Below are 11,859 nucleotides of genomic sequence, written 5' to 3' on the forward strand. Positions count from 1 at the left end.
TGGACATTGAGACTCCAGAGGCTACTTGCTGCAGAGCACTAAAGCACCATGGAGGATATTGCAATTTGTGACAAATCACTTCAAGGAGGAGGGGAACCTTTTCAGTGATTTCACTGTCTGTCTGTCTCTGCATGAGGTACTGCAAAGGTTAATTTGTTTTGAAATCTCCATTTTTAATTTGCATTACTGATCAGCCTAGCAATTATAATGTTAATCTATTCTTCAGTGGCCTTAAATTCAGAGATCGAGACTGTTGAACTAAATAAAAATTCCATCCCTTGCTGTGATTTATTAAGACTTGAATGATACAGAGAACCCACTGACTCAAAGCACTGATATAAGCATGGTTTCAAGGCACATCCTTAATTAGTTTTAAAGCAAGACAGACTAATTTATATCACCTTGATTTAAATCAGTTTTGTTAATTATGGTTTAAATCAGAACCAGGAAATCACAATTTAAGTAACTCTATTTGCATTTCAGTTGTGCCTTCTAACAGGTATTCACAAGAAAGAGTTATTCTCAGAGACTGACAACTAATAGAAATGTTTAATTGCAAAGAAAGGTAGCTTTGAGGTTGTATTTAGTGTTTGTTTTTGTTAACTAAGAGAATACATTGAAACCATACTTACGTCACTATATACCTCAGCATTTATTTTGGGTTTTGATTTTTACATTTGATTTGTGAGAAAACAGGACATGGCCTTTTTAGTCACCCAATTAATTTTTTAATGTGTGCTTTGTGTCATGCTGCTTCTGAACAAAAATATCCAGAAGAACATAATTGTTTAAATAGAACTACATTGTGTCCTGCATATTTCAGGAAATATCAAAATATTCATTGGATTTCAAGGTAGTTGTTGTACCTAACAGTGCAAATATTATCAGCAATTAACCAGCTGAGCTATTTCTTCCTTGCTTCCATGCTCTCCAAGATCAGAATTAGTCCATCTCAGACTCCCACACACACCTTTTACTCATAAGATGGGAGAGGATAAACAAATTTTCCTGTTCTTTCAACTCCCAGTTGTTTTCCCAACCTGGAATATTCTAGTCATTAATTGATGTAAAGCAGATAAAAAGAAGAAAATGTTCTTTTTGCACCTGCAAAAAAGGCTACAGCTGTCAAAAGCTAGTTCATTACTCAAGAAGCTCCAATTCCAGGTGTCTAGCTAGTAATTTCTCCTGTTTAGTGATTTGACATTCTTCAGAATTTTGGCACTGAACATATACTCAACTGTTATTTTTACGTAAGGGTTTATTAGTAAGAAAATATAATTTTATTTCAGGCACTCGTAATAAACTTAGGCTGTCATCATTCCAGAATACATGTCTTCAAGTTTAATTTTAAAAAGAGAAAAATATTAATTTAAAAATTAAAAGATGCACGTATGTGTGTTGTAAAAATACACACAGGCTTCTCATCACTAAGGAACAACTGACAAAAGGACGAGAACCTGAATGGATGAATTCACATCTATTTTAGAAGGAAACACAACAAAAACACTCTAGATTTTTTTTTGTCCAGAGGATTTTTCTCTCACCCTAAGCTAATAACTGAGTCTGTCCCAGCCTGAGACATCATCTCCATCACAGAAGCACTTTGCTGGTGTATGTGATACCTTCTACCACAACCTGAATTTAGCAGGAGAGGCTGTACACGGGACACCATTGTCTTGCCAATAGAAAGGAGAATTAGAGAAGCTCATGTATTTGTTGCATGATAAAGCACGATTTGTACCAGTTACACCTGATAGAGATCTTTCCCTTGTGGTTATTTATACCAGCCTGGCAATGAACTCTCTTCTCCACTTACCATCATTCACAGACAACATGGCAGAAAAGGCACAACTCTAAAATCAAAGTGTTCTTTATTAATCCAAATACTTATTCTAAATTCTACCTAAACTTCTACCTGATGAGAAATTAGTTAGCTAATATGACTGCTGGGTAAGTAAGAGAGCTTTCCCACTCAATTATTTGGCACAAGTCTAGAGCATAGTTTCTTACCACAATGACTTTTTCTGATTGTTGCCATCCCCATTGGCAGCAGCAGGAGCAGGGCATCAGCACTGCCTGCTCAGGGAGGCTGGCAGGAGGGCAGGACTGGGATGTACACACCTCCACCTCTGGGCAATGGCACCATAACGGCTCAAAATGGGCTTTGGAGCTGGGTACTAATTTTTCCCCAAGGTATTCTCAACATTTGGCACAAGGAAATCCTGTTTCTGGGCCAAAAATCTGTGGTGTGAGAGAAGTCAGGCAAGGGAGCTCCAGTCTTCACTGAGGGTTCACACTAGATGTCCTTCATGTTGTAGTCAGCCCCCAGAACTTGTAGCATTACGCTCATTTTCAAACAGTTTTCTGTAATAAGAGACATTTGTTTTAATTTCTGCATTGAAGTGCTGAAGATGATGTTGAAGATGCCTCCTGGTACTTAGCTACCAGTGCTAACTGATACCAGTAAAAATTGTACGTAGGTCCTTAGCTCCTGGAAAAGGATTAATTCCCCAGTAGGGTAAGAATATGAAACTAAATTAAACAAGCAAGGAAGTTAGCTTTTCACCAGTTCTGAGTTTGCAGCACAGGAATATGCTCATCAAAAAGGTCCAGGAGCACTGGGACCAGGCAGGCACACACCTGGGAGGGAGCAGGGCAAAACATCCAGCTAACCTTTCTGTAAGGCCCTGCAGAAGTACTTCCTAATTAAATGAAAAGTTAAATGCAAAAAATTCAAATGAAAACTTCATAAGTACACAAAAGTTTTACAAAAGGTTAAAAACGTTTCTGTGGAATAAATTTTTTGCTTATTCTAACCTTCGGAACAGGCATAGACTAAAGAGAGGTGCCAGAAGCAGTAACTGAAGAGGTCTCACCATGCTGCAGGTAAGGACGTACATCCACAAGTTTCCCTTAGCAACATCTCCTTTTCTGCTGAAAACCACTATAGTTTATACAATTCCTCTATACAAGTGTCAACCTACCTGGAAATGACAACTTAAATGTGCAGAATAGACAAAAGGGATCAGTGAATATCTCAGTCCTGTACTTGCAGAACTGCGCTATACGTTCAAGACCAATTAAATACTTTAAAACCTTAGCGAATACCTAACAAGGGTTATGTCTGCTAAAGCCATCAAGCCTGCAATACTGCCATAGAAGCATCATAGAAAAATCTTGCGAGAGGAGGGCTCTTGACACACTGATGTAATTTTTAATGTTTTGGAAAACATAGGACATTCCAGCAATCATTGAATCAGGTTTGAATGTCTTTCTGAAAGATATGCATCAGTCAAATATAAACCATTAAGTAAATACATGGAAAATGTAATGTCCTGAAAGAAACAAACAAGTGATATATACCACATCAGACTAAACAAACTAGCTGTTCTTTCTTGGCCTTACACTATCGCTGAAATCATTGGAAAGCAATCATAAAGAAAAGTTTGAAAAACTAAATAAAATGGAAGAAATGGTTCTTTCTCCCTACCACTCAGGTCTGAGCCAGTGCAGAGCAGCCTAGAGCCTAACACATCATCTTCCTTTAATCCCTTCATGCTGACAGTGAAAAATGCTATACAAAAGCCCACTATATCTGGTCATCAGGAAATCGCCTCTCTGTACAAGGATTCCTCAGTTGCACAAAGCTAAGGAAATTGGGCTGCCTCTCCAGCCAGCACTTGAAGAGGCAGACGGGGGGTTGCCTGAGGAAGCACCACACTCCCCCTCATCCTGGCAGCGAGGTGGATCCCTGATTTTGGAACAAGCTTGGCATGCACCGAAGCAGCCAATACTCAAATGACACCGCATATGGTAGGTTTCATCCCAACCTGATCTGGAATTCAGGTCAGCTCTCCTGACAGCTGCATTGTTAAGAAATCAGCTAGATGGTGGAGATAATCAAGATGCCTGTGCTAGCTAGATACTTCACCTCCTGTGCAGGGAGGGAAAACAAAGCAAAGTAAAACTAGCTGACATCAGGAAAATTGGGAAGCTGTAATTCATACAGAATTGGCCCAGAAATAATGATTCCTAACTCTTCATTTGTTCCTGGACCAGATCCATTCCAACCAGATAAACTCCTCCTCAGTACAATACACAGCTCTGCACATTGATGTAATGAAGCAGTGGGTCATGCTGGTGCTATCGTATCCAGGATTTATGAGGGGACATCATCGCCTGAAATCGGGAATTGGAGGGGGCAGAGATATTTCAGTTCAGCTCTGCAAAAAGTCTGTAAGGCATGTTGAAATGGGTGGGATGAAATCAATCAAATTAAGGTGCTGTGCATGGGTGTATCTCCACTGACCTCAGAGGGATTCCAGCGTACATCAGTACAGGATCTGACTAGTTAGGAATTAATGCATAAACGGGTACATCTATTAGAAAAAGCAGGCACACCTCCTACAGGTAATTCAGCATATTTCCTCTCCTTTCCTGAAAATAAAATGCTCAGTGCAGATACAAAAGCTGCCTTCCCCGTTGATCACCTCTTGTCTCTGCTTGGCATGTTACTTGTATTTTTCATTCAGCAGCAGCTGTGCATAGTTGGTCAAACACTCCAAGTTGTTTGTCAAAGTTTTCCTAAGGCTTTTCATCTCCCTGCTTTCCTGTGAGGTGCCCAAACATAAGTCATCTCTGTTGGTTTTTTGGAGCAGATTAATTCAGAGCACAGCTTCAGAACTGACAGGTAATCAGTTAGCTGGAGTTTAAAGCGGAGCATTTTTCCCTAACAAGGGCAACAAAAAGATGGGAAAGGTATTTCTGAATTAGCACTTTTTAATTCAGGTAATGTATTTCCTAGAGGCACACCTCTAATGCCAACTCATGGGCAATTCTTTCACTAGATGTGATCTGAAAAGCCACTGGAGCTGGAGGAAAGGCTAGCCAAAACAGGGGGTATGATCTATCACTTCTCAAATGCACAGGGGGATATCAAATTGTAGCCTCAAACTTTTGGGCCCTGAAGCACACTGCACCACCCTGGATCCATGGTGAGAAAAGGAGAAAACGTCCTACTAACATCACTCCCACTTGTCCTCAACCTGTTGGAGACGTTACTGTAAGGGGTCAGCACCAAAGAGGAACCATGGGCCACCAAAAGTCAGGGCCAGGAACGCAGGGGCTCTTGGCAGAACTCCTCAGCTAACTGGCAGTATAATACGGGAAAAAAGGGTTTGGTGATGTGACCACACACAGCTTTTGCCACACAGTGAAGAGGGAAATGGATCATACCTGCAGCATCTTGGAGCCCTGATCCATAGCCAGCTAACTGGTAATAGGAGTCTTCTGTAAAGATGCTTTCCATGGAATTTTTTAACATGAATATGTCTCAAATGATTTATTTTAAGCTATCTCCTAGGAAACAGTCCATTACTGTCAGCACAAAGAGCAGGATGCCATGCATAGATAGGAATGCCTGTTAACCTCCACCCTCAAAATGCTCATCCCTACAAGACAGAAGGAGAGAGGGCAGCATGGGACCTGATCTCAACTGACAGTCAGCGAGAGCCTGGCTCCTATTTGCGCTTCAAGAGTTCTTATACCAAATTTATGCCCAAGTTGTATAGTGTCGTATCGGGCCAAAGAGATGCACAGGTAGTTGAGTGAGGTCAGGGATTAATTTGACACATCATGGCTCCCAATCCCAAAATGATTTATGGATGTGAAAAACTTTCTTACCTTACTCAGCAGGAATATTCATGTGCATGAAATTAAATGGGTAAGATCAGGATCAGTCTCCAGAGAAACAAAATGATGCAAGGGCAGTTATTCATCATGACTACTTTGTTTTTCTGGGAGGGAAAAAAAAAAAATATTTGAATTATAGCTATTTGATGGGTAACATTGCAGTAGACAGGTTAGTCTTTGTAATCCACTGGCACCATCAGCAGAGGACTAAATCAAATGGGGTTTTTATTCTTCTTGTATATCCATTAACACAATCCATTGCAATGGTTATTCAATATTTATGTTGTCTGCATGAATTACTGCATATTTCATTCTCTTTTGAAAACTAGGATGGTTGAAATTGTACAGCATTCCTTTTTATCTGACAGAGCTTTAATCTTTTGCTTATCATAGTTTTACCTGGTTGTTTGAAAAAAATAAATAAATGAGGTTTTTGCAAGATAAGGAGTTCCAATATTAAAATTCTATTGGTCATGGTATCATGATACACCTGACACTCCTTATAAATACTAAGCGTGTGAAGATCTGGGTTTTTTACTGCCTGTATTATTTTGAAGAAATAGCATCTACCACACTGAACAACATTTAAAAGTGCTCATACTACAGCCAAAGTAGTCAAATTCCACCCTTTAGGAAGCAAGATAATCACTTGCAGAGGTCAGGAAAGACTTTCTACTCTACTTACAGGAATAAACATAGTTTGTGGCTCTTCTCTCTTCTCAGCTAGTCATTGTGGCATTCTCAATTTGATACAAAATATCCCAGAGAAAAAGAGATCAGATTTCTCTAAATCATTAGAACATGCCTGCTGCTGCACTCCAGCTTTTTGTCATTTGACTCGCTCCGAGATTCACAACCCAGTGTCTTGTTCTACTTGGCAATGAAGAACCAGCTGAAAGTTAGATTGAAGTAGAAAACCTGCAAACATAGACCACGAGAGAAAATCACCTGCCACCTTCTAGGTACCCACCACCTCCAGGGTGTGGGTGAAAGAAGGTTTGCAGCTAGTGTGACTGAAAAACCTTGCTCCTTGACCTTGCTCTGAACCTCGTCATGTATTTGTTAAGTCTGGTTCCAGGTCCAGGAGGACAAAAGAGACATCAAGAAGACATCAGCATGATCCACAATGCAGGTTTCAGAATCAGTTGGCATTTTGCGTTGCTCATATTTCATATGGGAGGATTCAAATGAAGAACTTCAAATGACCTTAAAAACTGAAAAAAAGAAACAGGAGACAGCTCTTAATGCCACTGTGCCATAATCCATACTACCCCAAACCATCCTCTGAGGCAAGAAACTGAAAAACCCCATCAAGGAAACAGCTCCATAAAACAGAAAAATAAAGTATAAACAGAAAAATAAAACCAGACGCCAATGTGTACCCAAAGGAACTATTAAAAGCAAAATGTTTGTCAGTATAGGATGCTCCACTGCACACATCTGGTGCTCTCAGCAATACAGAACATTTCTTTAATTGCTACACCTGAGACCAAGAGCAAGAAATAAATCTAGGGACTGATCTCAATGTATTTTGAGACAGGTGGGGATGAGTAGCAGCACGAGGATTTCATTGTCAATAATCAAGCAGTTATACATTACTGTGTTAAACAGATACTTTCAGGATACAGCTATGCGTCTATAATTTGATGTCTGTTTTTTAATTCCTTCTGGTGCCAGACTTTGTAGAGATAACTGTGATAAGCCTCCCATTTGGTATATAGCATCCAGTACTTTTTGCACGATCCAAGATGTCAGTACAGCAATATCCAGTGGAAAAGGCAATGGACTAGAAGTCAGAGCAGCTGGGCTGACTCCAGACTGCCGCTTCTTCTCACGGGGTCGTTGCGTGTCACTGAACTTTTCTGTTCCTGTTTTATTTACTCAGACTGTAAGTATTGGCTACATGTTTAGACAGCACCTTGCATAATGGATCCTCATTCTCTCCTGCACCCTTAGAAACATGCAAGTTAGTATTGTCCGCTCAAATTCACAACTTAGACCTTTCCATACAACAAACATACTGAAGCCAATGCATCTGTTGAGAGAAAAGGATTCAAAGTTAGGCACAATGCAACAAAGGAGATAACTACCACTACTCTGAGAAGCTGTTTGATATTTATAAACTGGAAAATGAACTACTGGTTCTCTTGCTCAGCATCTCTACTGCCTTCACCTCACAAAAGGATGGTGAGAGGTTCCTCAAAACTTTTTAAAGTGGTGTGAGTCCATACAAAGAGTACTTTAAATATTGATATTAAAGTGTTCACATCCTTATTAGAAGTGATGTTTTGCTCTGAACCCAAGCTGAATATTCTGAAATGGGTTTTAATAATTTCCTTCAGAGTAACACCAAGGTTTGCCTTTTCATGATTCAATTTGCTATAGCTTGTCCTTTTGTGAACAATGGCATGTCAGCTCTCATTGCCAGCTGTTATTATCACCTATCCATTTTTCAGCTGTATTTCATGTAAACCTGGTGACCCGGTACTCCATTTACCCAAAATTTTGAGTTCTCATGCCTGTCAATATCCAAATCAAGAATGACATCTGTTGAACTATGGTGACTGCCTTAGAATATTCTCATCCTTTGCAAAACGAAAATTTAGTCTTTCATTGCCTTACAGCACATTTAAGGTCTGGAAAAGATATTAGGTTCCCAAGTCTCATTCTTCAGGTTGGTACTCATATGTGCTCAAAAATAATCCCATTCTTAGGACATACCAATACTAAGCACACGGTACAGAAGTGTCCTTAAAAGAGTCACTAGGTTTGAGCAAATCCGAGGCAGTTCAAATAGTGTCTTTTCTACCCAATTTGCCCTGCTTTGACACAATTCATTAAAAAGAAGAAATACTTGAACTAAAAAGGAGACTGGACAATTTTTTTTTATTTTTTTATTTTAAAATGACAGAAAGTTTCTCAGGTACAGCGGCCCATTGCTTTGATTAATAGGAGTGGAGCCAGAGGAGAGGACTGTGCAAAGCGTTCAGCAATCAAAGCCATCAGTCCTGCCTGTCATGATCAGACTGCATTTTTTGGTAAGTGTGGGCATCTGTTTCCCGATTTCATCTTTTATAGAGCACAAGCAGAACAGGACATCAACAACTCCTTCCTGAAGACCAGTAGCTCATTTTATCTGCATCTGCTGGATGTCTATCCCTTTGGAGCAACACTCTGCAGGCCTTACCAGGTTTGTACAGGCAATGTGAAAAAAATGCTACCTTGAAATTGCCAAATCAGGACCAAGCCTGAGACTTACTGATCACTCCTTTTGATGTTTGGGGGAGCTGAACACATTTTGAATGTCTGATTGGGTTTGCAAGGAATGTAATGCTTTTTTAACCAAGGCTGAATTTTCACCCTGAAAAAAGCCACATTAAGCATCTTGAAATGTACTCTGGTGCTGATTCAGAAGAAAAAAAAATAGATCAAGTCTATACCAGAATTGGATAAAAAAAAAAAAAACAAACCACAACCCACAAAACCCCAAACGCCAGCTATGCTGGTCCCAAAATACTTTCTTGTGGTCCAGTTGTTACAGAGCAATATATTTTCATGCTATATTATAGATACATAAATAAAATATTGAGCATACATATACTATGCAATTAAAGTAAAAATTAATAAGGAATGCATATACATTGATACTGCCAAAAATATCTAAATGAAACATTTCCTCTTTTCCCCATCTTTCAGAAACTTCTGAATCCATGGACTTCCAGACTACATTTTCTCCCTAAGGAAAGATTCCCCTATACAAAGTTTTGTGACTAGTTCAATGACATGATAATTATTTCTTTCCTGTTTAGAAATATCCTGAATAGCATGAAGTTGAATTTCAGGCTGCAAATACCTCTTCATTGTGCAAGTGCCTTTTCCACAGAATTATGTTAAACTTATTTGAGGCTTTTATTTCAATTTCATTTAAAATAGATTTCCTGAAGCTGAAAAACCTTTGAGTTTTCTTTTGGCCTTCTCTTCACTGCTACTTCCCATGTAATGATGCCATAATGATTCACTATTTGATGTTCTCCAGCTTCAGACTTATTTATTGTAATTGCCTAATTTCTTATGAGAAAGGCAGGCAAGGAAATATTTCAAGAGGCTTGTAAATAACTGACAAGGACCACAAGACTGCAGTTATTTTTAATTTATATCCAAACTGTTTTTCTGTCCTAGCTGAAATAATGCATTTGTATAGTTTTTCAGTGCAGTTTGTATCATTCACTCAGTAACCAGCATGAACTGTGCATTGTGTTTTAAAACCTCAAGGTATTTTTCTGGTTAGTGTTACTGCGATGTATTGTATTCTTCTGGAGAACCTGCAACAGAGTAATAAATTGCCTGACTTTGACTAAAAGACTCTCCTTTTGATTTGACTCTAGCCAGCCTTACCAACAAGAAGAAAATGGTTCCAGTCCTGCACATTTGCACGGCTGCTTGGCTTCCCTGTGCAACGTGAGCCAGAGTTCAGCATTCTCCAGATTTCAGCCACCTAAGAGTTTCATTTAAGAGTGGTTTGGTTTTGTTTTTTTTTAGTTAGTTATTTTTTATTGTACTCCTGCAAAATAGTTGAGGAAAAAAAACAACACTGCCCTGAAAGCATGAACTTGCAATATTTTTCCATCTTGCCATCTAGGTCTAAAAGGGAATATGGGTTAGCTAATATACACAGCTCCCAGCACCATGCTGCTAACATGATGAATGTTATAGGTGGCGCTGCTTATGATAATAAGGAAGTTAATGAGAAAAGCCAGGCTGGTTCATGTTTTGTAAGAAACAGAATAAAACCCTACATTTGTCAACAAGGAAAGACAAACATTAGAAAGGAAAGAAAAGGTACAGTCCAAAAAAAAAGGTATTCAAAAAAGGAGAACAAAATTATCGTAGCTAGAAATATCACTGAAAAGTGTCATACATTGGCCTTGTGTAATGATGCCTTGTTTACGTGGTTTGTATTAATATTGTTAGTTGCTTCCTGAACAAAGATTGAAGTAAGGATTTATGAGGATATTTAAAAATAGGGTGAGGAGGTTGAGAGAGGAAAGACCAGAAATACAGAATAAGTTCTGCTGAGTTTAGATGGGTGTCTACAGACCGCTAGCTTGTTCATCGGCTAAAAATTCAGACTTTGTGAAAGGAATTAAATGTCAAAAAACCCACCAGATTTTAGTCACAGCAGCTGGGTAAATCTGGATGAAGTATCACAGAAGTGGTAAGACTGGGGATTTTAGATTCAGTCCAGTCTCTCTTTATTTCTGCATCTGCAGAGCTTTGCTTTGCAAACAGTGATAACCATGCAAAAACAAGGGACATGCAGGCAAGACCATTCTCTCCAATTACCTACACACACATCTTTGCAGAGGTGAAATGGTGTGCATCTTTTCCAGCAGAACCCAATGGAATATATGGCTCTAGGAGGGTCCCCTTTCCCTCCCCCTCCCCACAGAAAGAGGTATAACCCACACATCCTTTAACTGGAGCTATCTTTAAAATCCACCCCAGCACCACAAAGACAGGTTTTGTTCTGGTACATGTGGTGGTGTGCTATTTATTCTCTCTCTAAAACTAATTTTTGTTAAACACTCAACATTCCTTTCTGAGAGAACCACTGGTTTGGCAAAAGTTCAGTGAGAGATAAAGAATGACCTCCCAGAAGCTATTCTAACCTGAAAAAAAGAGGATGGGTGAGCAGGTTGAAACATATGGATTAATTGGTGCTAAAATGAATTAGTATATGTAAAAAGTAAAGTAGAATAAGAGGAGGGGTTTCTAAACATAGACCGACCTTGAATTGCTCTAAGAACAGATCTTACACATGTTCCTTTGTTTTCTACTTAATCATTAACTACTGCTGGTGTTTTGCAAATACAGGCATGCCTACACCTTATAACGCAGAGGTGTGCTGGACATCCCCAAGCCAGACATATGAGGAAACCAGCGCATCTACACAGCGCAGCGCTGTGCCACAGAGAAGAACCGGTTCAGATCCCAGAAACAGTGTCACCTCATAGGAACATCTCACTTGGGTACAGCACCGGACCCAGACCCACAGCACCCAGCCAGGACCTAGATCAGCTATCTTCACACGGAGCAGCAAGGTATGGGATGGAGACATAGTAGTGGCTGAACGGAAGAGCGCAAGCACAACGCGTTTCTTCAAAGCAT

At 39.5% G+C, this 11,859-nt stretch overlaps 1 long non-coding RNA gene across 1 annotated transcript; it reads right to left on the reverse strand.

Annotated features, from left to right (window-relative positions):
• Positions 1-6,376: 6,376 nt before the first annotated feature.
• LOC128137733 (uncharacterized) lies at positions 6,377-7,707 on the reverse strand. The gene is made up of 2 exons (XR_008233812.1): positions 7,610-7,707; positions 6,377-6,905 (listed from the first exon to the last, which is right to left on the reverse strand). It is a non-coding gene; the product is annotated as an uncharacterized LOC128137733 (long non-coding RNA).
• Positions 7,708-11,859: the final 4,152 nt, after the last annotated feature.

The sequence above is a fragment of the Harpia harpyja genome, chromosome Z (assembly GCF_026419915.1).
Source record: "Harpia harpyja isolate bHarHar1 chromosome Z, bHarHar1 primary haplotype, whole genome shotgun sequence".
Lineage (NCBI taxonomy): Eukaryota > Metazoa > Chordata > Aves > Accipitriformes > Accipitridae > Harpia > Harpia harpyja.